The sequence below is a fragment of the Sinohyriopsis cumingii genome, chromosome 15 (genome assembly GCF_028554795.1).
Source record: "Sinohyriopsis cumingii isolate HCF-2022 chromosome 15, ASM2855479v2, whole genome shotgun sequence".
In the NCBI taxonomy this organism is placed as follows: Eukaryota; Metazoa; Mollusca; class Bivalvia; order Unionida; family Unionidae; genus Sinohyriopsis; species Sinohyriopsis cumingii.
In genome coordinates this window covers 107735057-107760453 of record NC_142975.1, presented here as the reverse complement: position 1 = coordinate 107760453, position 25397 = coordinate 107735057, and the positions used below count along the sequence as shown (strand labels likewise).

Sequence of the window (25397 nt, the reverse complement as noted above, 5' to 3'; positions counted from 1 at the left end):
GAGTACGATATTGAAATCAAGCACCTCCCAAACCTTTACTTGAATTGCTATGTACTTAAACATGGGTTGTGATGGACACTGAATTGATTAGACAGATTAAACCAAATTATTTTTGAAGCCTGTGCAGCTTTTTGTTGGTTCCATATTGATCGTAATTACCCATGTGACTTAAGAATGTTTGTATCCTTCCCTGAAAAGTTATTTTTGTCGAATAATATAAAGTTGTTTGCCATCAATGTTGTTTCCATTCCCTTTCTTTATCTTTAACTAACGATATAGCTTGCAAAGTATAAATGATTTTGCAATCTTAATTTTCATTGGTCGAAAGAAGACATTTATATTTACAAGCAAAGGTGCTTTTTTCTTTATTTAAAGTAATACATTACTAATACCAAAAAGTAGCGCGTTACTTTCGCAACAGCAGCGTTAACCCATAGAAGTGAAAGTAACGCATTAACTTTTGGGAAGAAAACCGCTTTGAAAACGTCACTATTTAAAAGTAACGCGTTACTTTTGTCACGTTATGACACCAACTGCCACTCATACTCATTTGCAAAATTTGATACACTTGAGCAGTATTATTATGTCGAGCTTTGTAGGTTAGCCTCCTTGTCGATGTAAACCTGAATAATACAGGTGACATGACGAATTTACGCTTGTTGTGTGAGTAAACCTGGCTAGTGCAGGTGATATGATGAATTTACGCTTGAACAGCAACAGGTAAGATAAGGTAATTACGAGTTGGTATTTACTTTTAAATATATTTGCTAAACTGGCAGTACTTAGTACAAGAAATATAGATCTTCAGTAAAATGCCTTCTTGCCATGAAACGAATATCATTATTACAACAGCGTTTATCACAAGTTCGGCGATGGGTAAAGTGCAGACAAAAATGGTGGTGTGTTCTTATAAAGCATTATGCAGTATTTTGCACCTGCAGTACCACTATGATTCTCGCTATCGAGAACAGTAAAACAAATATACAGGTCAAGATAATCCAAGGTTTGTTTTATACATTAATTATACCTGAATGGCGCCTCAAATTCATCCAAATCCAGGTGTATAAGAATTCTTTCAGGGCTTAAACGGGGCCTTCAGTGGGGTGTACATTTTCACTTCGCTCTCTTGGCGTAAGGCTCTAAAAATAGTATGCCTCAACAAGAGAACATTTATGATATACCCCCATCACTACAAATGCTGAACTTTATAAGAACTATTGTGGCAGCCTCTCCGTCCACCCGTCGTGTAATCTTGTGAACGCAATTTGTGTTGCTATTTTTAAGAAATTGTCTGGAAGCGGTACAATACTGTGGTTTTCACCAGTTTCTGCGATTATAAAAGAGTTTTTGCCCTTGTTGACTTAGAGCTAAATACAGCATATGACAAAATCTTTTGATGGTATATATTTTCAGTTTTAAATGGACACTATGAAACTTGGTAAATATTATTATGGTCGTAATCAGAAGGTACGCACGTGAACAACTTACTCTGCTTCCGAAATCAGCCGAGAGTTATTGTCCTTATTATCTTGCAACTACATGCACAGTATGCCTTAACCTCGTGAACACAACTAGACTCGGTTTTTAACGGATCGCTTTGAAACTTGGTAAATATTGTCATCTTCTGGGACATTTTTTCTTTTCGACATATTGCCCTTTTTCACTTACAGCTAGATGTAGTCTACGACATAATCTTGTGAAAGCAACACATCTAGTCACACGGATTTAAGTGGACCGCCATGAAACTTTTTACATATTATGGTCATTAACTGAAAATGCACTTAGGTACAACTAACTCCCTGTGCCCCGAGAGTTTCTTAGAGTTATTGCCCTTATGTACATGGAGCCTTATGTAGTGTATAACAGACTGTCGTGTAGGCAAGGTAGACTAACATTTTTTAGTGGATCGTCATGAAGCTTTGTAAATGTTATAGTCATCATTTGAAGATGTGGATATCGATAAATTATTCCTCCATCAAATTGTTATAGAGTTATTGCCCATTTTGTCTTGCAGCTGGATCCAGAACATATGACATAATCGTGTGAACGCAAACAGGTTCGCAATTTAGGAAGTATAGCTCTGAAACTTGATATATATTATGGTCGTACTAACTTATCTAAAGATGCTTTCATAACTTAAGGAATTCTTAGTACAAATTATTTCTTTCAATTTGCAATAAGCTTGCAGCTTTGGAACATGTTGTACCTTAGAACAAGTCTGTTTATATTCATGTCACAGTTTATTTAAATTTTGAAACTGTGCATTCATTCTTTCGATCATATCTCTAATCTCTGCTGGTCAATTTTTTAAGCATATATTTAATGTCCCATATGCAGACTAGCTCAGCCTGTGATTATCCATGCAGTTTATTCTAGTAAAGGACCGTTGAAATTGATTTTTACTTTATATCTACGGCATGCCCTAAAAACCCACTTTCATGGTTGACTGTGAAAAGAACAAACACCTAAGGGATTTTTGTTGTTGTTCTTTTTTAATAATAATAATAATAATAATAATAATTAGTACTTTGAAACTATAATCGCTGTACAACATTAGACAACACCTAAAACATAAAAACATAAATAGTGATATGATTACAAAAAACAAACACCATGAAATTAGAAAACATAACAACATGCTGAAAATATTTAAGGTAGGAAACATTATTCGGTTTTTAAGTTTGCTCTTGTATGATAGGTACAAGATTTGTGTAATAAATTGCAGAAGAATAAAAATATTGTTGAAAATAAAGTATGCAGGTTTTAAATTTTTATATATCACAAAGGTATAATTTGTTTGGTTTTTAGTTTTTGGCGGTTAGTATGTTTGATAGAGGAAGAACTACCGACCCATGGGAAGCTACTGGCCAGCTTTCTCACATACCCACGTTGGCCCATCCAAGACTCGAACCCACCCAAAGGTGGTGTTGTTGTGGGTTTAACACCAATTTTTAGCACACGATAAACAATAAAGAAAACCCCTATAAGAAAGACCTACCCACGGGAAGCTACAGGCAAGCTTTCTCACAAACCCACACTGGTCGAGCCCGAGACTCGGAACAACGCTGACAGAGGTGAGATGGCGCTGATCAGACAAGGTGGGCGCTTTATACCTCTTGGCCACCCGGGTCCCATAGGACAGAGGTACCATGACAGTGATATAAAAAGCCATCCGGGGCCTTCACAAAAGTGGAGTGCATTCACCAACTATTTAAATATAAGCTTTGTGCGAAATTTGTTATACAGCTGTGATAACAATTTTTAAAAATCATGTCAAAGTCTGGTAAAATATTATATGTTATCGTATTATCGAGTCACATAGTGATTTTCGAAAAGAAATTTATAAATAAAAATCACAGTAACATGTCGAACTTACTGCCTCGCCATATTCTGACTCAAACAAGAACATCATGGTCACCATAAGACAGTGAAAGACGATTCAATGTAGCCAATCAAAGACTTGAATTAAGACTGATTTCCATTTCGTGTGCATTTTATATGGGGGATAAAAAGTCTCGAAAAGCAAAGGACACGTAAAAAACTGCCTCAGGAAAAGAAAAAACGGAGTTCTGCGTTCTCTTACTGGGCAATATAAAAAAATAAAAAAATCTGTTAAAATGGTAAATATCTGGGTCTGGACATTAAGTGAACCGACACTGAACGTTGAATTGACTCTGTTAAAATACAGTAATATGACAGCTCCTTCCACGCTAATTCGCTTGCTTCATGAGAATGAATCAATGGCTGTAAGACAGTAGTCATTTGTCTTTTCATTCCTAGTCAACATCCGTAAATATTTATCAATGAACAGAGCAAATATACATTCCATTAGTGTACCAACAAAGTGAAGTTATCATAGAATAGCAGAAATGCGTCACCAAATCTCCCATTTGAAACTAAATATGACATGCGAACACAGCTATTACACATTTGCAAGGTTCCTATGTGTAAGTTATTTACTAAACGTTTTGACTAACCACTGCATTCTACGATTCTTCACAAGGTATATTTTTTTCTTAACTAATGACAGTGCCAGTTTTTGTTTCAGGTAATATTTCACACCAATACTGTAATTTTTACGGTGTAATATTGCAGGAAAGGTCAACACATACATGAAGTGTCTCAATGAATTGAATAATATTGTGAATCGCTTGAACGCCACCTAATTATAAAATGACGAGAAAAAGTAATCACGTTCGAGCCGCATTAATAGAAATAGAGTGGAAAAAGGTGAGCTGGGGTATTACAGCTGGAGGTGGAGAAATCACGGGATGAGCGAGAGAAATCACAGGTTGATTTGGAGTGGGTGAGCCGGAGAGATTATCAGCTAGAGATCGTGGAGCGAGCTGAACAGTGTAAGCTGGACAGATGGCTGGATAAGTCATAAAGCGAGCAGGAGAGAATGAGCGGAAGTAATCGAGAATAATCATAATCGAGAGGGAGTAAGCGAGTGCGAACTACATTAATTCACACATAGTAGATGTGAGAGCTGTAGTAATCAAGAACGAATGGAAGAGGGTGAGTAAGATTTGGAAAGACGAATTGAACGAGAGAAACTCGTTGTGAGTTTAAACCAAGTAAGAGGAAGATAGGAAATAAATCAATCAAATTAGGCAAACCGTAATATATCTAAATATTGCGTAGCTTTAAGACTGGTTAAGACCATAATCACTGAAGCTCTACTTAAATCCGTTGCCTAATTTATGTAATTTTATTGACAATAATCTGGTATGCATGGTCATTTTCATTGAAAGAACACGATCAAATTAGTGGGCTCACTGGTTTCATCAACCGTAAATAACTCTGTATCACAAAGATCCAATTTTTATGGCGCTTGTAGTGCAATATAAATTAAAGATTTTACGTTACAGATTTGGTGAAATTTAGTTAAAAAGTATCTGAAAGCTTTGTGATTTGTACGTCCATTACAAACTTGTATGCCATAAAGGAGAATTATTGGTCCATTCTTGTTCCTCTGTTTATGTGTTATTATGCTTGTGCATTAGTCAGTACATTTCGTATATTTTCTATATATACAATTTGCCCACAATATTTTGTTCCTTTGTGCATTTCGGTTCTTTGTTCTTTTGCGCATACTTCAAATCGCTTTTACGGGAAAACACGAAAAACTTAACAAACTCCGTTTAGAAGGTATCCTGACATGTTGTTTAGCAATGACCCTGGTTATTATCTTTTGCCAGTTCGTAACAACAGTCAGATTGAACACATACAAGTGCAACACACTTGATATCTGTTCTCAACCGACTCTTGCAATTTTGTTTCGATCCACGTCCAGTAGTATCATTTTATGAAAGATAAACAAAGTTTTCATCACCTGATGTATAGGTAAAATTAATAAGTCGCTACAGGGCGATTGATAAGTCGATACGGAGCGATTAATAGGTCAATACGGAGCGATTATTAAGTCTGTACGGCGCGATTATTAAGTCGATACAGAGCGATTATTAAGTCTATACGGAGCGATTAATAAGTCGATATGGAGCGACAGTAGTGAATAGGGACGATTCAGCCTCAAGGGGAATTAGCATTACAAACTACCCTGGGACGATATAGCCTCAATGGGAAATTTAGCATTACGGAAACCCCTGGGACGATTCAGCCTCAAGGGGAATTAGCATTAAAAACCACCCTGGGACTGTTTAGCCTCTATGTAAATTTAACATGGGCAAAAAACCCTGGGACTGTTTAGCCTCAAGGGAATTTAACATGGGAATAATAGATCGTGGGCCTGTTGAGCCTCAAGGGGAAATGGAACAGGGTCGGGACCCTATTTTAATACGGTCCGGACCTGTTGGACCTATGGAAATGGAACAGAGGAAAATTGAAACAGGGAGGGGTCTCTATTTATTTAAAAAAAAATGGGGTAGGCAATGAAAGTCAAGATCTTTTCGAGACCTATGAGTGGCCCTGAAAAGGGCCTTTGGTTTTCTTCTTCTTCTAATTTCTTCTATTCTTCCACCAGCTTCTTATTTTCTCTCCTACACTTTTTCTCTTCTTTTCTTTTATTCTTCCTCTTTTTCTTCTTTTTCTCCTCTTTCTGCTTCTCCTCCTCTTCTTTCTTCCTCTTCTCATTTTCTTCTTTCTCCTCCTTTATTTCTTTCAACAGATCACTGATGATTTCCTTTAGTTTTCTTAAATTGTTGATCTCCATCTTTATTCTATGTGGACTGTAAGAATAGCGATCCTCGTCCAGTCTTACTAACATCTGTTCCATTATCCCCAAATTGTCCAGAACGTCTTGCAATTTTTTCATTTTATCAAGGTGGTTCGAAGCCATCTTCTTTTTTATTCTTTGTAGAAAGGTGCGAACGACGAACGTCGTGGGTTCTTATACGAAAAGCGCGGACTGAAGGAAAACATCCCCTAAAACCCAAAACTTATATTACCTAGATCATGATCAAACAACGCGCGGACGTGAAGGAAAACATCCCTTACTTTTCTCATCTCATATTATCTACTATTCACATACGCGAAGCAGCAATAAGCAATCCCAAAATCTACCATTCACACACGCAAAGCATTAAAATCAAACCCAAAATTTACCATTCACACACGCAAAGCATTAAAATCAAATCCAAATCTACTATCCACACAAACGTACGTGAGCACTTACAAACACAAACACATACACTCACACTAGGAAAAAAGAGTCGGTGTTTAAATTCACACTACTCTACATACACACATTGGCAAATCGATTACTATTTGTTTTCTAAAGGTTTGGGTAGCCCTGAAAAGGGCTGTTTGTTTTGTACTCCAGGACACCTGGTTCATGGTTGCACCTCCCCGGCCTGGCACCGCAAACGCATCTTCTACTCCAATCTCCTTTCACTCTTTTGATTGGGAGCGCAGAAGGAGGATGATTGGCTTCAGCACCCTAATCCTCTGTCTCTGGTATATTGTAAGTCATCCTCTCTCCTATTTCTTTTCCTCCTCTTCCCTCTGTCTTCTCTCCTCCTCTTCCTTCTTTATCCTTCCCTCTTCTACTGTGGCCTCTGTAGCCAGCTCATTCACTATACACCTGGCATATTCCAGGTGCATCTGGAGTTCTAGAAGTTTTACAATCCCTGTATTCATTGTCTTGTTGTTAACGAGTCAACGATGGGTAGCCCAACTGACGACTAGTTTTCAATTTATGCTAAAAGCGCGGACGTGAAGGAAAACATCCCCTAAGACAAAACTTATATTACCTAGATCATGACCAAGCAACGCGCGGACCTAAAAGAAACACTCACTCACTTTTTTGTACTACCCATCACTATTCTAAAAATTTTCATTAATCACTTAAATATACTATCCACATACGCAAAGCAATCAAATCAAAACCAAAATCTACTCTCCACACACGTCAAACAGCAAAAAACATTATCATTATCTACTATCCACAAAAACGTACTTGATCGCTTACAGTCACAAACACATATAACCACACCAGAAAAGAGTGAGTGTTTATATTCACACTATTCGACATACACATATTGGCAAATCTATTTTTATTTCTTTTCTAGAGGTATGGGTAGCCCTGAAAAGGGATGTTTTTTTTGTTTGCTATGGCGATCTTTTATGTTCTAAGAATGCGGCGTCCTCTGACGATAGGATTTCTCCCAGGATAAGGTCTGCTTCTTCGGAAAGAGAAGAAGAACTCTTTGGTATCGATACGACAGTCGACAAAGCCTCTGTCAGGTTCAAGTTGCTGCTGCTGCTGTTGTTGCTGTTGCTGCTCTCTCTCTGCTGTTTCTGAAGTCTGTACTTCTCTGTCCATTCTTCTTTCTCCATGTTAATTTCTTCTCTGAAGAGCTCATCTATCAGGTCTTCAGTGACTTCTAACATTCTCACATTCTCCATCTCTTCTGGCTTCGGTATCAGACTGTGTCTGACCCTATGCAAATTCACGTAGGTTTCGTTTAGGTTAGCTAGTCTGGAGCACATCTTCGTAGGAAGATGAGTCGACAATGGATGGTTAGACTGGAGACTGCCCCGGTTTTTAAAGTCAAAGCGCGGACGTGAAGGAAAACATCCCCACACGGTTTTCGAGTTGGAACGTTCAATGAGTACCATGAGAGGGATAGAGAGAAGTCAAAGAGCATGAATCAAGATTCCTATAGCCAAACAAACCACAAAGGCATTTTTTTTCTTCAAAACACAACATTTTATTCAAAATCACTTAACACTAACAAACAACTATAACATTTTTAACAATAATCAAACAATATAACATCAAACATTTTTTTCTAATCATAAACATTTAATTTAACTAACACATTATTTTGGACAGGGCTGACAACGTTGTGAATGAAATTGTGATTTCCACTGTTGGAAGTCATTAGGCCATTGATGAACACTACGTTTCCTAGCTTGAGACAAAAGACAAGTATAATGGTCACAAAACCATCGATCTACTTTCACATCGTTTCTAGAAGAAGAACGAGGATCAAAATGAGTTACTAAATGTTCTAAGGAATAGCCCAGGCTGCGATGATGCAGAAAATACACACAATATTGTCCACACACCAAGGAATCTGTGCCTTGTAATTTCACATTATTGAATCGGGTGGTCTGAGCATTTCTTCTCATAAAGTCAATGATATCGTCTTCCAAAGGAGGCAATCCATACGAATCGAAATATTCCACACATCCTTCTTGAGGAAAGTAGACGGCTACCCAGTGGGTTCCTGGGAGATGACTGTCGTCCGTGTTGACCACATAAGCTTGATGGTCTTGAGGTTTGCGATGAGGGAGTTCATCTTTAGCACAGACGACAGGATTCCAAGAAGCAGTGTACGAACTGTGGTTCAAAAGGTAATAAAGTTCCCAGGTATCCAGTTTTTTGTTTGGTTTATTTCTTCTTCTTCACAGGTAATGATAAGTGATCAATTCGATCCTGACTTTTTGCTTGAAAATGTCTGACAAGTAAAAGGCGTTTAGCTCCGACTTCTTACTCTGGTCAAAGAGGGATTCGATGCGACGGCACTCCAGAGACGTTAATGGAGGAGAAGAATGTTTATCCAAGCCTTTATACCACTCATTCCACACGAATTCTATTTCGATGAGACCCCAAGCTTTGTCCAGATATTCGTCCAATTTTTCTTCTTGACTCAACATCAAGCATTTGTCGTGTTGAATTTGACTGGGATGATCATTGTGACATCCATAGCGCTCTTCCTTGATTAATTATTTCATTTTATCTGCCAGGAATGTAGCAAAACAGGAGACTAAATGGGATTCTTGTTCTGGCCATTTTGACTTCATCATGATAACTTCTTCGTCTTTGTCTTGGGATTCTTCTTCTTCCACGGTCTCCTCACATTCCATCTCCAAAGTTTCTTCAGTAGGTAAAGAGGGATAACAGTCTTCCACGGTTTCTAATAATCTAGAATGACTTGTCTCAAACTGTTGATTTCTATCGTATTGTCAAATTCTGCATACAGGATGACGTTCACTGTGTGATCTGGAGGTGGATTTGCAAACTGAAGTTCCACACGAATCTGGCCGGATTTTATAGGGTGGAAATGTCCTTCGTCGCTGCCTTGGTCTGGAGTGAAATCAAAACCCCACAAAGCATAGCCTCCTGCATAATCGTCGTACGAAATACCGTCACTGGTGTTGGTTCCTAACTGTCCCGTGGCTTCGTACAGGGACAAGTACGATCTCAAATAATTCTTCGCGACACCAAAGTTAGGCTCAAAGGGTCGGGTACACAAGGTCATGCCGTCGCGACTGACTTCGATCTTGGACACATTGTAATGTTGAAACTCAAAAGGATTTTGATCGTGGGTTCCGTTGAAGGCTGAATTCCTGACGATACCAACGATCAAACGTTTGGGTAACCGTCCTTGGAACAGATGATCTTCGATCATGGATCGCTCTCCAGCGGGAATGGTGAACGTTTTCACTTCTACGCGTTGTATCGGATACTTGGCGGTCGTTCTGCTTAACGTGTGACTGACGTCGTTCCCACTTTAGGTAACACTTCCACACGACGCACGTAAAGTCGGGCTTCTTTAATGATAGTTTTGTATTCATTGGCATGGGCCTGCTACGATTCAGTCTTAGGCAGACATCCACCCCGTTTAGCAAACATTTTTCTTGTAACCACATGTCCAAATGCAAACGATCCATCAGTTCTAAACTTCGCCCTTGCAGAATTTTCTTACGACGGTCGTTAAACCCCACATTGTGAGGATCGTCATCTGCTGTCAGGACTGTGTCGCTAAACGTGGCTACACCTGCCGTGTGAGGTTTCCATACCACGCAAGCATCCAGATGAGTATTCTTGGCTTCTTTTCCGTACGTCAAGAGATTTTCCAGGTAGGCATGATATGGGTAAATATCCATGCTGCTGATGACCAGTTTGTTATCCAAGTACAAGTCCACTTCGCTGAACAAGGAATGCATGAAATTGTTGACAGGAGCTACTCTAGCATCACCTCCTGGATTGGTGTTGTCCGTTTTGATCACTTTCACTTTCAAGTACAGGTAACTGCTATTCAGATCGATGTAATCTTCGGGCTGACCTTTGATTTCAAACTCGATGGGATCGGAATCCGTCAAAGAGGAGACGGGGTAAAATTCCACCCATTGGGATTCTTGCATCGTCATCATGGTGGGTGGCATGGCAAACAGATCCAGTTCCGGCTTGGAACAGGAGCAAGACTCGGTGCATCATTTTTTCTGTTTCTCAATACTTTAATAATCAAAAACGTCTAAGTCTCGGACGGTTATTCTTTTCTTTGTCTTTCTAGCTTTAGACGTGTGAAGTCTGGTGAAAGGGTGTTTTCTTCGTCGTATTTTTCTACCGTGTCCTTGCTGTGCCTTCAAGGAAGTGGGAATGCCTGACTCGGTAGCGTTCAGGGCATTTATAGGTGTTTCTCGTCGGCCCAAAAGGTCTTTGCCCGTTTGCAGCAAGACATTTTTGCCTGCCCTTAAGAAAGCTTCTTTGGGGTTTTGTTTGTCGATGATGACATTTTGGAGAAATTCTTTGCCTTGTGTCAGTGCGGCATCTTTCAAGGCGTGCAATCCGCGTGTCACCATCGGTTTCAACACGGGAGCCACCGAACGAAAAGCCAATTTTAGCATATCTCCTAAATCGTGTCCTCGCTGTCGAGCAACCCCTCGGTACACTGGATACATGACTTACAACTCGTGAGAGAACCGTTTTCGAAAATGGAGTTTCACCGTGACTTTTCCTTTGGTGAATGGAATATTTTGTCCCAGATCTCCTTTTATAGCAATGTTGACCGTGTCCAAATACGACTTACTGACCGGCAAATAATGAGGATGTACAAATTCGCGGTGGACATGGCAAGTGTTTCCACCTTCCTCGTCAGCGTTCGTGACAGAATCCACTTTGAAAGGAATGACACGCAGTAACAGTACAGAGGTGTGTCCCACCACGTTGTACTCCACCACATCGGAGGACACAAAGATCAAATTCAGTCCCTGGTTCAGTTCTACCGGGGAACGAAATAACTTGCTAAAAGAATCGTTGTCGGAAATGACTGGTAATTCGTTTTCTTTGAGCATGGCCATTCTCATCTCCGTGTCCACACCCAACATGTCAAACAATTCAGGACAAAATAAAATGGACACGATTTTACCCTCCTCAGGAAATTTCATTAGGAAGCGACGAGCTACTTTGTGGTATTCCAGGGTGACACTCTTTTTGACACTCTCCAAAACTTTCAGAAACACGACATTAAACCTGGAAGCAATGGTGCTCACCAAATGTTGTCCACTAAAATAATAGCCTGGAGGAATGAACAAGTGATAAGTGGTCGACTTTTGAGTTTTTGTGCCAGGGGTTTTCTTATCATATTTGACGTGGGCATCAAAGTACTGTTGCAATGGCTCGTCATGAACTTCCACCTCAAATTTGTTTTGATTGGGAAGGACATTGAGGACTTGAGTCGGGTGAATGATTTCTACCAAAGCCACTTCCCAATGGGCTTCGTGATTTAATCGGATGGCCTGAGGTAATTTGGCTGTGTAACAGCACAACGTGTTATTGGGAAACACCTCCACGGAACTGTCACTGGGTAAGGTTAAGTAAAATTGGTTGTTATTGTTCATAATTCCAGGGTTCTGTGGCTGTTCGAGGGGTTACTGGAAGTCAGAGGAGTGTTTCCACCCTAAATGGGGTTGTTATTGTTGTTATTGGAGTGGTGACACAATACACCACGAAGATTGGCAGGAAAAGACGATTTGCGTTTTAGGCACACGTTCTCCACACCACACCCACAAGGGTTGTTTTTGTAAATCTTGCAGAGAAGAACTAGGTGAAGGAGTGGTCGACGTAGCTGCGTCTGTGTGAAAGGGCATGATGGTCACTTCAAAACTGGGTGGATATCCTTTCCAACGTACTTTGACTTCTTTGACACGTCGTTTACCTACTTTACGGGTTCTGCGTTCGAGAATGCTTTCGATGTCGTACACGTCGTCTTCTTTTTTGGTGACACGTTGTAACTCGGGCAAATAAAACGTTCCTTTGAGCACTTCTCCGTTCATGTCTTCCAATTTATAGACGGCAGGATGACGGCCATGCACTCGTCCAGTGACACGAAACAATTCGGTCGTCCAGTTAGGTAAGTGACCTTTGTCGAAAGTGCGTTTGATTTTGCCAATGCGTACCCAATCTCCTACGGCCAACACTTCACTTTTCTTGGGGACAGCCCTCGTCGGGGACGTACCAAACAGGCGATCAGACACCAGCACTTCGTTCTTGGGAGTCACCTCTTGCGGGGCACTTCCAATGCTTCGATGGTAAGATTGATTGTACGCTTGCACCAGGAGCGGTAAGATGTCGATGTACTTCAGAGTGTGGTGATGCGTAAAATATTTCCACATGCGTTCTTTCAAAGTGCGTTGAAAACGTTCCACGATGCTGGCTTTGGTTTCAGGATTCTCGGTGGTAAAAAAATGAATGTGATGTTTCTTTAATTCTTTTTGGAAAGCTTGGTTCAGAAATTCGGTACCTTTGTCCGTTTGCCATCGAAGAGGGTGACGACCGCTTTGTTTCAACACCCGTTGCAGGGCTCGCACTAACTCGCTGCTCGATTTGGAAGTCAAGGGTACGACCCAGGCAAATTTGGAAAAGACGTCGATGACACAAAACAAATATTTGTAACCGCGATTGTAGCTTTCCAAATGAGAGACATCGGCTAAATCGGCTTGCCATTGATGATCGATGCCTTCCACTCGGGTGCGACTTCTGGAAAACTTGCGTCGAATGGGTTTGTGTAAAGTGTAGGTAGCTTGTTCTTGTAACCATCGTTGCACTTGAGGTAAACGGAGACTTTTCAGTCGAGTTTTGGCAGCACGATACAATTTTTGAACTCCTGCGTAACCTTCAGGATCAAAGGGATCGTAGTAAATGCTGGCTAACACCTTCTCCATTTTTTGTGTTTCTTAATAAGGCACCCACTCTTCGAGGATTCTACTTTGGGTGGGACGAAAGGGTGGTTTGGAAACGGATTTACGTGTCCGATGGGCTACGGGAGTAGAAGTCGAAGGTAGTGGTAGTGGAGGTGGCAATAGAATGGCTTTGGTCTTTTCTTTTTTCACTTCTGGTTTCTCTTCTTTCTTTTTCACTTCTGTCGAAGGAGGAGTGGACATCATCCTTTTAACCCAAGCTTTCATTTCTTCTCGTTGAGGTGTCGGGGACGGGGTCAACAAGGATTCTGCAATCTTACTAGATTGAAACACTTCTCGTATCTCTTCTTCCTCAGGTCTTCGTGGTGTAGCGTCTCTGGTGACCCCTGAGGATGGTAGTTGTGGTGGTGGTGGTGGTGTGGGGGATGGACTTTTCATCAAGGTCTTAAAATCTTTCAGAGTGGGAAGAGCTGTTTCGTCTAAAGCTTTCTGGTGAAAGAGTTGCAGTCGTTGCAAGAGTTGACCGTACTTTTGCGATTTTTCTGTTTCGGACAAATCTTGGCGATCCATCAAGGACTGCAATTCGTGTTGTAACTGGGACATCTCGCTCAAATTGGGATTGGGAGTTAAATGCGGGGTGCGTTGTCCTTGCCAACGATGGTATTCCATCCATCGTTTGTAAGGCACTAAAGCTAGTTTTCGTCCTTCCATGGGATGTCAGGGGTCAATTCTGAGATCTTGGGTCTCCAGAGGGCCTTTTTGTCTTGCTCCCACTAGTCCTCCCAACATGGTTCCCAAGACTCCTTTCAGCAATGGGCCTAACGAGAGGGGTAAAATTCCTCCACGTTGGACGAACATCTTCTTCTTTTGACGAAGGGTTATTTTCCTTTGAACCATTTGGCGAAGAACGTGACGATGTTTGCCTACGCATTGTTTCTGGTGTTTGGACAAAGGGATCGTGCCTTTCAAGACGTTCAAACAACATTCGCACACAGTATCGATGACCTCTTTGGAGGCTGTTTGAATGAGTTTTTTTCGTAGGGGTGGAGAAGCTTTGGACAGGACAGATAACATGTCCCCATGTTTAACTAAACGAGGAGGCAGTCCTTTCCTTTTTTTTCCTTGGGGTTGTTTAGAAGAGGGATGTTTTCTGGAGGGTGACATCTTTGAGTCTTCAGGAGCACCAAAACACTGATACCCCTACTTGGTCACACACCTTTTTTTATACTGGAACGCGTCGCCACTGATTGTCTTTACGTCGTATTAACTTCAGGACAGGCATGACACGTCGTGCAGGGGTACGCAACGGACTAAATCGAGCCAGTTCTTGCTTGGACAAATCCAGTAAACTTTGTAACATCCCCGACCTTTCTTGAACTTTGCTTTTGGGAGAAGGTACTTTGTGAGCAGCGGCCACTGCCACTAAATTGGAGGGTCCTGCCACTGGAGAAGTTCTTGGGGTCATCAACGGAGAAGTTCTTGGTGTGATCAACGTCTCCAAGTACTTCTCAGTTTTTGATGTCATCAAAGGAGAAGTGAATGAACCTGAGGCTACCGGAGACGCGGTCACCGGCGTTGCAGGTCGTGGTTTGCGAGTGTAAGGTTGCGTCTTGGCCGAAGTGCCTCTCTTGCGACTAGTTTTCTGTGGACTTTTCTTGTTTTGGGGACTTTTTCTCTGCTTCTTTTTCTGGGGGCTTTTCTTTTTCCGGGGTGGTGACTGGTAAGAGGAGGGTCCCGTCACTGGAGAAGCTCTTGGAGACACAGGTCTCCTTGGGGACCTGGTCTTGACACCGCCGTGGCTCTTTTTCTTCTTCTTGGAGCTTCGTTTGGCTTTTTTCTTGGGGAGAACTTTGGGAGCATTAGGATCCCATCTTAAGAGAGAGCGAATGATGACCCCTCCTAGAGTACCGCTCCCTCCAGGTTTCAAAATGATTTATTGTTTGGTTTGAGTGTCGATGCGGGGATCGGACAGTTGGGTCAAAGCGACTTTGTTTCGATCAAAAAAGCGTTTGGTTTGATGAGGAATCTGAATGATCCCTTGCAGTAATTGACGTGAACCATCGTAAGAATTCTTTGAGACTAGCTTCTAAGACACGAGCCCGTATTTGTGGATTTTTTTCTCGACTGATGCCATACAAGGCACGAATCAATTTGACGGGAAGATGCGACTGAAGGGACGTCATGTTCAAACTGTGTGAGACAGACGAAAAGTGTCCGAGGTTTTTATAGATTTTTTTGGAGGGGTTAAGTCGAGGACGGAGACGTGTACAGGACAGGCCCTCCGTCTTGGCCCCAGTGGTGAAACAATTGGGTACGAAATCGCAAATCATCGGGGGTCGTAGGTTTCAAATCGACGAGTAAATAGGCGTGCGGAGTTTGAGTGGCATCGTCGTACGCCTGAGTCAGCCATGGCGTTCCTAATTGTTTAGCTAAGACTTGCACTTACGATTTATCTCGAGGGTTTTTAAAGAAGACCACGTAATGCGCATTGAGACTGATGGTGCGATGGGCTTTACTTTGTTGAAACAAATTTTGGGTGGTGTAAATGACACTGGCATTACGATGATGCCCTTTGCGCGTGAACCAAAGTTTAATTTCTTCTTCGTCTTCTCCTAACATGTCGTCGAAAATGACCAAATGGGTTTGACGGAAGTCAGAGACGATTCAGTCGTCTTCTTTAGGAACGCCTTCCACAAACACGATGGAATCGCCTTGACTTTCTCGCAAAAGGCTGTACGCCGATTGCCACTCTTTGTAACACCACACGATGCGATGAGGTGGTCCATCGATCAAATGATGTTTATGTTTGATCAAACGTTTGACAAATTCGGTTTTGCCTGAACCGCTAGGTCCAGCAATGAGCATGTTAAAGGGATGGCGAAGATACAAAGCCTCCCAACTGGCACGATCTCAGTGTTTGTCGATGACTTTGACAGTGGAGGAAGAGGGAACAGAGACAGCAGAGGTAGCCATAGTGTCAGGAATGTCACTTGTGACACGAAAACAGAGAAGACAAGAGTTTATATACTTTTTTTCAGAACACGTTTATTGAATGTTTTAAACGTGAATACGAAAGACAAAAATACATAAAAGCCAAAGGCTTAAGTACAACGATAAAAGGCACATGAAAACCATCAACGTGGAATAGAAACAAGTTTCTGTACAACATGTTTTGGGTAATGTTCTGACCAGTTCTATAGGGGGTAAGGTCAAACAAGTGTCCTCCCGAAAGGGTCTTTCAGGCATGTCCACGACAGTGCTATCCTGGGTAACGGGTTCTTCTGGCACTGTCACTAACACTGGCTGAAAAGTGACTTTTTTCCTTGAACAACTCTAGTGCATACTGGGCCACTTCTTGGGTCCAAGCCTCAAAACCCCCTTTTTTCCAGACTTTACATCAGTCCAATGGGGGTGTAAGTCACAAGCTACACACACATCGTCATACACGTCTTTGGTAGCTAAAAGTTGACGAATCTTTTTTTTCCTGTAGAGGTCGAGAAGTATCCAGATGAAAACGCAAGGCTTTGAGCAAAAGGAGTCTTTCGTGACCATTTAAGAACATTTGGGTGGTAAGTACTGTTCGTAAAGAGTCGACAAGGAATCGGCTGGTAAACGAAATCCCAGAAAACAAGTCACTAAGACACACACTATGCGTCGTCCCAAATTGATTGGATACAGTTCTTGTAATAATTGATGGTAATGATCCACGGTTTGAATATGGTCATTGAGTTCCTTCCACGGAATCTGTTCAATCACTTGTGACATAAGCCGTGGCATGGATTCCTGTTTTTAGTCTCTTTATTTCGGAAGCAATAAAGGTACTTTCTAACAAGAGATCTTCGTTCTCCAGTTGGGAATCTAAAACTTGCATACTGTAACCTACACTTCAGAGTTCGTTTAGAAGTTTCCTCTTCCGCTAAGCAGATTCCACGTAAAATATGTTGGTAATCCTTTAACTCGTCTTCCTCAATGCGTTGCTCTAGGTGAATCTCGAAGTAACCAAAATGATGAACATTTCGTTCATTCACTATCTCAAAGTGCTGAACAAGGATCTGACCACTGAAAGAATTTCTGACGAATCAGTCCTCTTATACCATTCAGGTACCAGTGGTTAAACATCTGGTGACGTAACGGATGCAATTGTTCTTTACGTTTGACTTGTATTTTGACCAGCTCTCGGTAAATGCGTTCTCTCAACTCCACAGGGAAAGCACGAATGTTCTCTTGTAAAGCATCCATGAATAGGTCATATTAAATCCTCTTTCTGACACAAGAAATGTACCGTTTGCACAGACATGGTTTTAATTCATTGTCGAATCTAAATCGTTTAATCACTAATTTACACATTACAATTCGTTGAGAAGTTTCCTCTTTCACTAAGTTGACATTGTGTAAAAGATGTAGGCAATTCGTTAACTCTTCCTCTGGAATTCGATGCAGTAAGTTTACAGTGTAGTACATACAATCATCAATAGCAAACCAATCCTTTTTTAAACCAGTGGGCCGTTGATCAATGTCTGTCCAATGGAACACTTTCAATTGAATCAGTCCTTGTATAGCATTCAGGTACCAGTGGTTCAAACACCGGTGATGTAACGGATGCAATTGTTTTTACGTTTCACTTGTATTTTGACCAGCTCTCGGTAAATACGTTGTCTTAACTCCACGGGCAAAGCACATATGTTCTCTAGCAAAGCATTCATGAATAGGTCAGTCAGTACAATTCAGAATCTTCTCCTAGAGCAGAAGCAATCCACATAGTGAGTACTTTCTGACCACTGCCATTCAGGGTAACGTCCAAGAATCTCACTGAACTCTTTTGATGTAAACGGTCTAGAGTGATATAATAGGATGAATGCACACTTGACCCAGAGAAATCTAACACATTGGTTGACTTTTTTCACTTTCCTCTTGTGACTTTCTCAGCACAAAAGTTCTACAGTTACCCATTGAGATTTCACTCTGGCAAGTCCCTGCCAGACTTCCTTGTAAATCTTCTCTTGCAGTTCTTTAGGTAATGATTCAATATCGTTTTTGAAAAGAAGTTTAAATACTGGTCTCGGTGATGTCCAACATTTGATTCCTAACCAGTCTGGTTTCTTCTTCAACGACAGGGTAAGTTACTTCAATGTCTCGGTCCCACTAAGGGTAAGTAATGACAATTCGGTGACCATCGAGCATGTTCTAGGTAGGCCGAATCTTGCGGTTCCCAGTGGTGAAGTGACACACCGCAACTGAAGCACTTGACTTTATCCCCTTCGCCCAAGTAGAAAAATCCGGCTCTGGTTAATTCTTCGTGGGTCGGTATTCCCAGATACTTAGGCCATTTTCCTTTGAACGATTGAATACGATTTTCAAAGTCACAGTATTCCGACAAACGTACAGGGAACGAATATTCGTCTTTCACATGTTCGTTTCGATGAGGGTAGGGGGATATGGACAGGAGTTTGCTCAGGGCTGGATGACATCCGTAGGGGGGTAGACGTGAAGGTGGACATTCACCTTTAAAATGAAACCCAGTAAAGTGTCCAAGAGGACAAGCGGCATCGCTTTCGCATCCTTCAGGTTTGACACGCACAGCATCACTTTCCATGATAGAGGTAGTGACACTAAAGTTCCCATGATGCTTTACGGCATCGCTCAGGTCACAACGTACAGCATCGCTCCCATCGCAAGGATCACAATCGCATTCTAATTCAGAGGCCCCAAACTTGAATTGTGCCTGTCTGAACTTGTTTTGTGTTTCTCTGAAAGTATTCTTCTTGTTCGCTTGGTCTTGGTAGTCACAATGAACTATCGATCTTGACCATAGCCCCTTTTTATACTAGTCGCAATGCAGTCTCAAGCTTGTATATCGTTCCTTTTTTATGTCTAGTTTTGGAAGGTACCCTCTCTAAGGTACCGTCATAATTGTACCTAGTGTAATGGGTGGAAAGGCCATAGAAAGGTAAGGGCAGTGCGGACACCATCGAGTATGTTCCAGAATAGCTGAATCTTTATAGATACATAGATCCATTCGTAACTTCAGTCCGCAAGCGAAACACTGTACGTCGTATCCCAATCCAGACTCAGGTCCCAAGTAGACAAATCCTGTTCTAGCTAAAACATTCGAAGAAGCTAATCCTTCCCTATCCGTAGGCCATGCTTGAAACGTGTCCAATCGACGGACACAATCACAATAGCCAGGTAAGAAGACCGGAAAATGGTAGGGTTTGAACTTGGAGTTCTCACTGGATTTCTCACTGGATTCTTGCTGTGGCGAAATCATACTTCTGGTGGGTGGCTATCCTCTTACAACCAATGTTTTATACCAACATGTCCATACGGTAAAGTGAAATGATTGGGAAGTCGCACTCGCTTCTGGTACACGATTTGATAGACTTTTTCCAAGGATCAACTGACGATGTGGTGAGTGGGTAAACGTACAATCTTGTTGGGCTGATAGGTGGTCACTTTAAAGTGTTCATCTTCTCTAGACTGCAAGGCTTCTTTCAATACTTCAAAGTTCACCACTCGACTGGTACGATAATTCAGAGTCAATCCTTTCACTTTACACTTCGTGTGCACTTCTCCTTTTTAGTCCCGGTATTCGTAGCCGTAATTTTTAGGACCGCCACTGGCGAAACTTAGAATCTTGTCGTCGGGGTGCTCGTCTGTCCAGGCTCCTAAACGGTCTCCTTCGACGTCAGGGTGCTGTTGACTCGGGTGATCGAAGTAAATGCAACTGTCCGTGTCAAAGTACATGACGCGTTCCCCTAACAGTTCTAAAGCTTCGTACAATTTTAAGCGAGCATGAGCTGTCACGTAAGCCGCAATGATGACATTTCCAAAGGGGTCGGCTTCTACAAAGTCCAGATCTTCTTCGTAATTCACTAAGATTAAATCCTCGCGAACGACGTCCACCTGTTTCATAAATTTGGTTTTGTCGTGAATCATCTGAAAGTAGCGGGAAGGTTCTGTTAAATATTCCGTCTTGGGTAAACATGGTCGTTGTGCTATTTTACCCCACAAGCAATTTAGCATCACTTTGGCAAACGATCGCCTGCCTTCGTTTTTCTCGATGTGATCTAAAGTGATGCCTTCTTGTGCCCGGTATTTCTCTTTGAATTGTATTTGGTCTTCGGGAGTGTGACACCAAGAAGGATAGCCGCTAGCTTCTTGCTTTAGTTTCAAAAATGCCTTTCTGCGTGGGGTCACCCTTGTGGTATTGTTGTATCTTGGGAAAGTGACAAATTTCGTACACTTCTAACAGTTGGTATCCCATATCCAGAGCTTTAAACAATTCTACGCTGACCCAGATTCCCGTCAAGGCCCGTTTTTCCCGGGTGTGATGACAAGGTTGGTCTTGGTTTCACGTTTCAGCACAAATACATCACAAGGGAAACATCAGTTTGTCTTGGCAATGGTGAGGTAAGACGGGATGGTACAAGTCCGTGGGAGGCAAAACTTTGCACTTGATCAAGCCTTCGTATTGTCGAATGTTTTCGGGTCGATGTGTTCCGTTAACAATTGTGGGTGCCCTGCAGGAAAGCGACAATATTTGCACACGTAGGGATACAGCGAACACACGTCCAAGTATTTGATTTCTTCTCCTTTCTCTTCGTCAGCTTGGTACAGCAAACAGGTGGCATTGGTCCTTCCTCCGTACAAACTACCCTCGGGTTCAGGGAGTCCATGAACTGGTAACTTTCCACGATGCGTTTAATCTCGGGATCGGTTTTCATACGGTGATCGTACTCGTGTTCCCACACTTCCACCACTTGGTATCCTTCCTGTTCTAACTTTAAGCGTCGCTAACAAGTGGCCTGGTACAAGTCTTCCATGGTTCGTTGTAAAAACTGATTTTTAGTGCCACGGCCAGGGTAACAGACGGGACATCCGTGAAATAAGCAACTGTTAAACTCGTACACGATCTTAGGGTTTTCTATGTCCCAGCCATCGATCGAATGCGTTCCGATGGTCTTTTCGCCTCCTCCGTTGCGGGCATGCTGAATCCATTTGTCTTCCTTGTCGCACAAGTAATGTAACCAGCGTAGGGCTTTGACCGAGTATTGACGTTTGACATAGTTGGTCGTTTGAGGACTGATGACAGCAACGGTGTTTTCAGGCATGAATCGTTGCCGGTACACTAAGGAACACGCTTTGGCAATGGTACAAGCTTCTTTCAAAGGATCGACCCCTCCGTGTTCCATGAACAGTTCTCGAAATTTTCCACAGCATCGCCGTAAAGTGTCCACGTCGGAACGACAATACTTTAGCATTTCTTCCTGAAAGTCAAAAGGGTCTGAGGCGTGAGCCTGGTACCAAGCGTAGAAAGCTTCTCGTTGTTCGGTACGCATGTTGTCGGGGTTGTAATAGTGAGCCTCAGGCAAATGGGGTAGAATGGCATGTTGATTGGCTTCCATATTGAAAAAGTGTGGAAAGTACCCTTTAACAATTTCTGTCATTCCAAACGTTTTATTCATTCGACTCAAAGGCATGGCCAAGTAACTCATCGAATCTTTAAACTGCACTTGTCCCACTTGCATGAAAATAATTTTGGCTCCGTTCAAAGTGACTTTAGGATGCTCGGTACCATATTCTGTATAGTATCTCAAAAGAAACTGTCCATCGTATCCGGAGAAATTGTGAGCCATCACCGTGGCATGACGATGACAATCTCCGTAACGTTCGATGTCCTCTTGGCTCCACGACTTGTCGATGGGGTCTAAGACCCATTGAGCGAAATCGGCTAGCGTGTTCGGTCCTCGAAAGATTTTTTCACGCCCTCCAGGAATCTTACTGCAGTGAGGGCAATGACTGAAAATAGGTTCTTGAATGCACTTCTCGCACGCTCGATGAGCCATGCAGAAATTAGGAATGTGAATGCCGGTCTCTTGCATGCATTCAAAATCGAAAAAGATGAAATTGTCTTTCTTCTTCTTGTGACCGTCCTCTTTCTCTGGCTGGGATTGGTATTTTTGCACGTAGCATTGATGTTCCAAGTCCACGATGTGGTGACAAATGTGACATTTTTTCTTTCCTCAACATACGTGTGCCTTGAAAGTATTGGTACATAGGCCTTGTCCACACGTAGGGCGCAATCTCAGGAGTTGACAAGCACATTTCTGCCGTGAACCTTGCGTCTTCAGATGTTGTTGTTAACAGGCAGGACTGACAAACGTGCGCAGACAAGCAGGACAATGCACTCGTTCTTGTCTTTCCTCCAGACAGGGTTGCGAGGCCAAACATCTTGAGCATTTCGATCCACAATGTTTGTGTTGCTCTCGATTGTTATAGCCATAGTCACATTTCTCACAGTAATAACCGTATCCCAGGAATGCGGTGATACTGGTAATGGTATCGAACTGTTCATCGTGATGATAAAGGTGAATGTATTTTCCATCCTTAAAGTCTTTCCCTCTAAACAACAGAGGTCCGCGCATTTCTTGAGGGTACACTTTCAAGGTGTAACGTGGAGCTAGGATATCTTGCAATTTTTGCATCTCAGGAATGCTACAGGGTGTGTCTTTGGGCAAGCCGGCTTGTTGTAACAGGAGTTCTGCTTCGTTTCGTTGTTTGGCTCGGTCCGATTGTCGAATAGTTTTCCAGGCTCTTTTCCATTCTGCCGTGTCGTTTTTGTCGACATAGGTTCGTCCTACCACAATAGCCCTGGCTAAACACATGTGGTCTTGAGAGTTGTGAATTTGGACGAGGCTCTTTTTGGTGCTGCGAAGACTGTTCACCAATAACACCTTTTTGCGTTGTCCGGTCCCTTGAGGAGGAAGAGACGTGGGTCATGTCCAGTGTGGCTTTTACATCGGTGATGTCAAACTGGTCATTAGATTGTTGCACGTGTTGAATCTTGTCCATGACTTTGGAAGCGGTCAATTCTGCAGGGCTGCTAAACTCGATCCAAACAGGGGATTTCAAGCCGTCGTGTTGTATGGAAAGTCTCAAGCGATCGTCTTCTTTGGGTTGACATTGTCGCTTGAGTGTGGTAAGCAAAGAATCCCACATCTCGGTGATGAACCCTTCTGCTTTCTGTAAAGGTACTTCGGACTTGAAATCTTTAAACTTCACCGTGTATTTGTAAGCCGTGGTTCTAAATTTTCTATAGGGACGCTTTTCCGTCTCTTGAATGAAATAGTACTTTTCAGGGTTGACTAAGGGTGGTGAACTTTGTTTAGAGGGTTCGGATTCTGGTTCACTCATGTCCTCTTCAAAATCACTGGCATGAATTTGTGCCAAGACTTCAGCCCTGGCACGAGGCGATAGATCACGTTTCTGCCTCTTACTTTCTTCTTCTTTCTTCTTGAATGAATTGGATCGTTTCATCTTGATAGCAAAAACGTCAAATGACTAAAGTTTAAACACCATGGGTTACTTTATAGTCATGGCAGACCAGCGTATATAAAGGGTATGTGTCTTGTCCTTTCATTATTCATTTCACTCTCAAACCGAGCACAACGAAGGAAGAGACTACACAAATCGAACGTATCATCAGAGCGTTGCGAGGGGTCATTAGAAAATTTTCTTCAGACCAGTCGTCGGACTACTCACCTTCCTCTCGAGATAAAAGTCAAGATACTTGCTATATCTGTCAGAAGAAAGGGCATTGGTCTTCAGAGTGTCCAGACCGTCAAAAAAGAAAAAAAGGGGTTAGAAGAGACAAAAGTCAAGATACCTGTTATCATTGTCAAGAAAAAGGACATTGGTCTCCAGATTGCCCTAAGAAACAAGAGGAGTCAGAAGAAGAGAGGGATTATGAAGAGGATGAAGAAGAGGAAGAAGAAGAAGAGGAAGAAAGCAGACAAGTAAAGGAAAAGAAAGAGGAGAAGAAAAGAAGAAGGGAAGAAAGTGAGGATGAAGAGGAGGAAAAGAATGTGAAGGTGAAGAAATTTACAAAACAGAGAGAGTGAACAATGAGACAGAAGAAATTTATAAACTTTTTAAAATGTTATGATGTGAATTGTGAATTGAATTGTAAATATTTATAAAAGAATAAATTAGATATAAAGGTAAGTGTCTTTGGGTTTTGATTTTAAAATAAGAAGCTACACTCACACACTCATACACAGATACGTACTATAGGGGTAAAATGTTTTTTTTATGAGTTATTGGCAATTGAAAGTGTATCTCTTTTCGAGAGACATGGGTGGCCCTGAAATGGGCCTTTGGGGGTAAGAGTGAGTTAAAGCAATCAACTTTAACAGTCAGGCGAAGCTTAAGAAAAAGAAGATGTCACAGATGCCATTTATGTTAAAGATACATTAACATAAAACCAAAGGCCCTTTTCAGGGCCACTCATAGGTCTCGAAAAGATCTTGACTTTCATTGCCTACCCCATTTTTTTTTCAAAAAAAAAAAGAGACCCCTCCCTGTTTAAATTTTCCCCTGTTCCATTTCTATAGGTCCAACAGGTCGGGACCATATTAAAATAGGGTCCCGACCCTGTTCCATTTCCCCTTGAGGCTCAACAGACCCACGATCTATTATTCCCATGTTAAATTCCCTTGAGGCTAAACAGTCCCAGGGGTTTTTGCCCATGTTAAATTTACATAGAGGCTAAACAGTCCCAGGGTGGTTTTTAATGCTAATTCCCCTTGAGGCTGAATCGTCCCAGGGGTTTCCGTAATGCTAAATTTCCCATTGAGGCTATATCGTCCCAGGGTAGTTTGTAATGCTAATTCCCCTTGAGGCTGAATCGTCCCAATTCACTACTAGCGACTAATTTTCTTCAGACCAGTCGTCGGACTACTCACCTTCCTCTCGAGATAAAAGTTAAGATACTTGCTATATCTGTCAGAAGAAAGGGCATTGGTCTTCAGAGTGTCCAGACCGTCAAAAAAGAAAAAAAGGGGTTAGAAGAGACAAAAGTCAAGATACCTGTTATCATTGTCAAGAAAAAGGACATTGGTCTCCAGATTGCCCTAAGAAACAAGAGGAGTCAGAAGAAGAGAGGGATTATGAAGAGGATGAAGAAGAGGAAGAAGAAGAAGAGGAAGAAAGCAAACAGGTAAAGGAAA

At 41.9% G+C, this 25397-nt stretch overlaps 1 protein-coding gene across 2 annotated transcripts in view; it reads left to right on the top strand.

Moving 5' to 3' along the window:
• The first annotated feature begins 324 nt into the window (after positions 1-324).
• LOC149782439 (uncharacterized) overlaps positions 325-25397 on the top strand; it is a 42293-nt gene continuing 17220 nt past the window's right edge. The window contains exon 1 of one of the 2 annotated variants that reach the window (XM_089933846.1): positions 325-720. The gene's annotated coding sequence lies outside the window, so the exon portion shown is untranslated. Of the gene's footprint in view, positions 731-25397 lie in introns of both variants that reach the window. The other variant, XM_089933845.1, reaches the window with a different exon arrangement.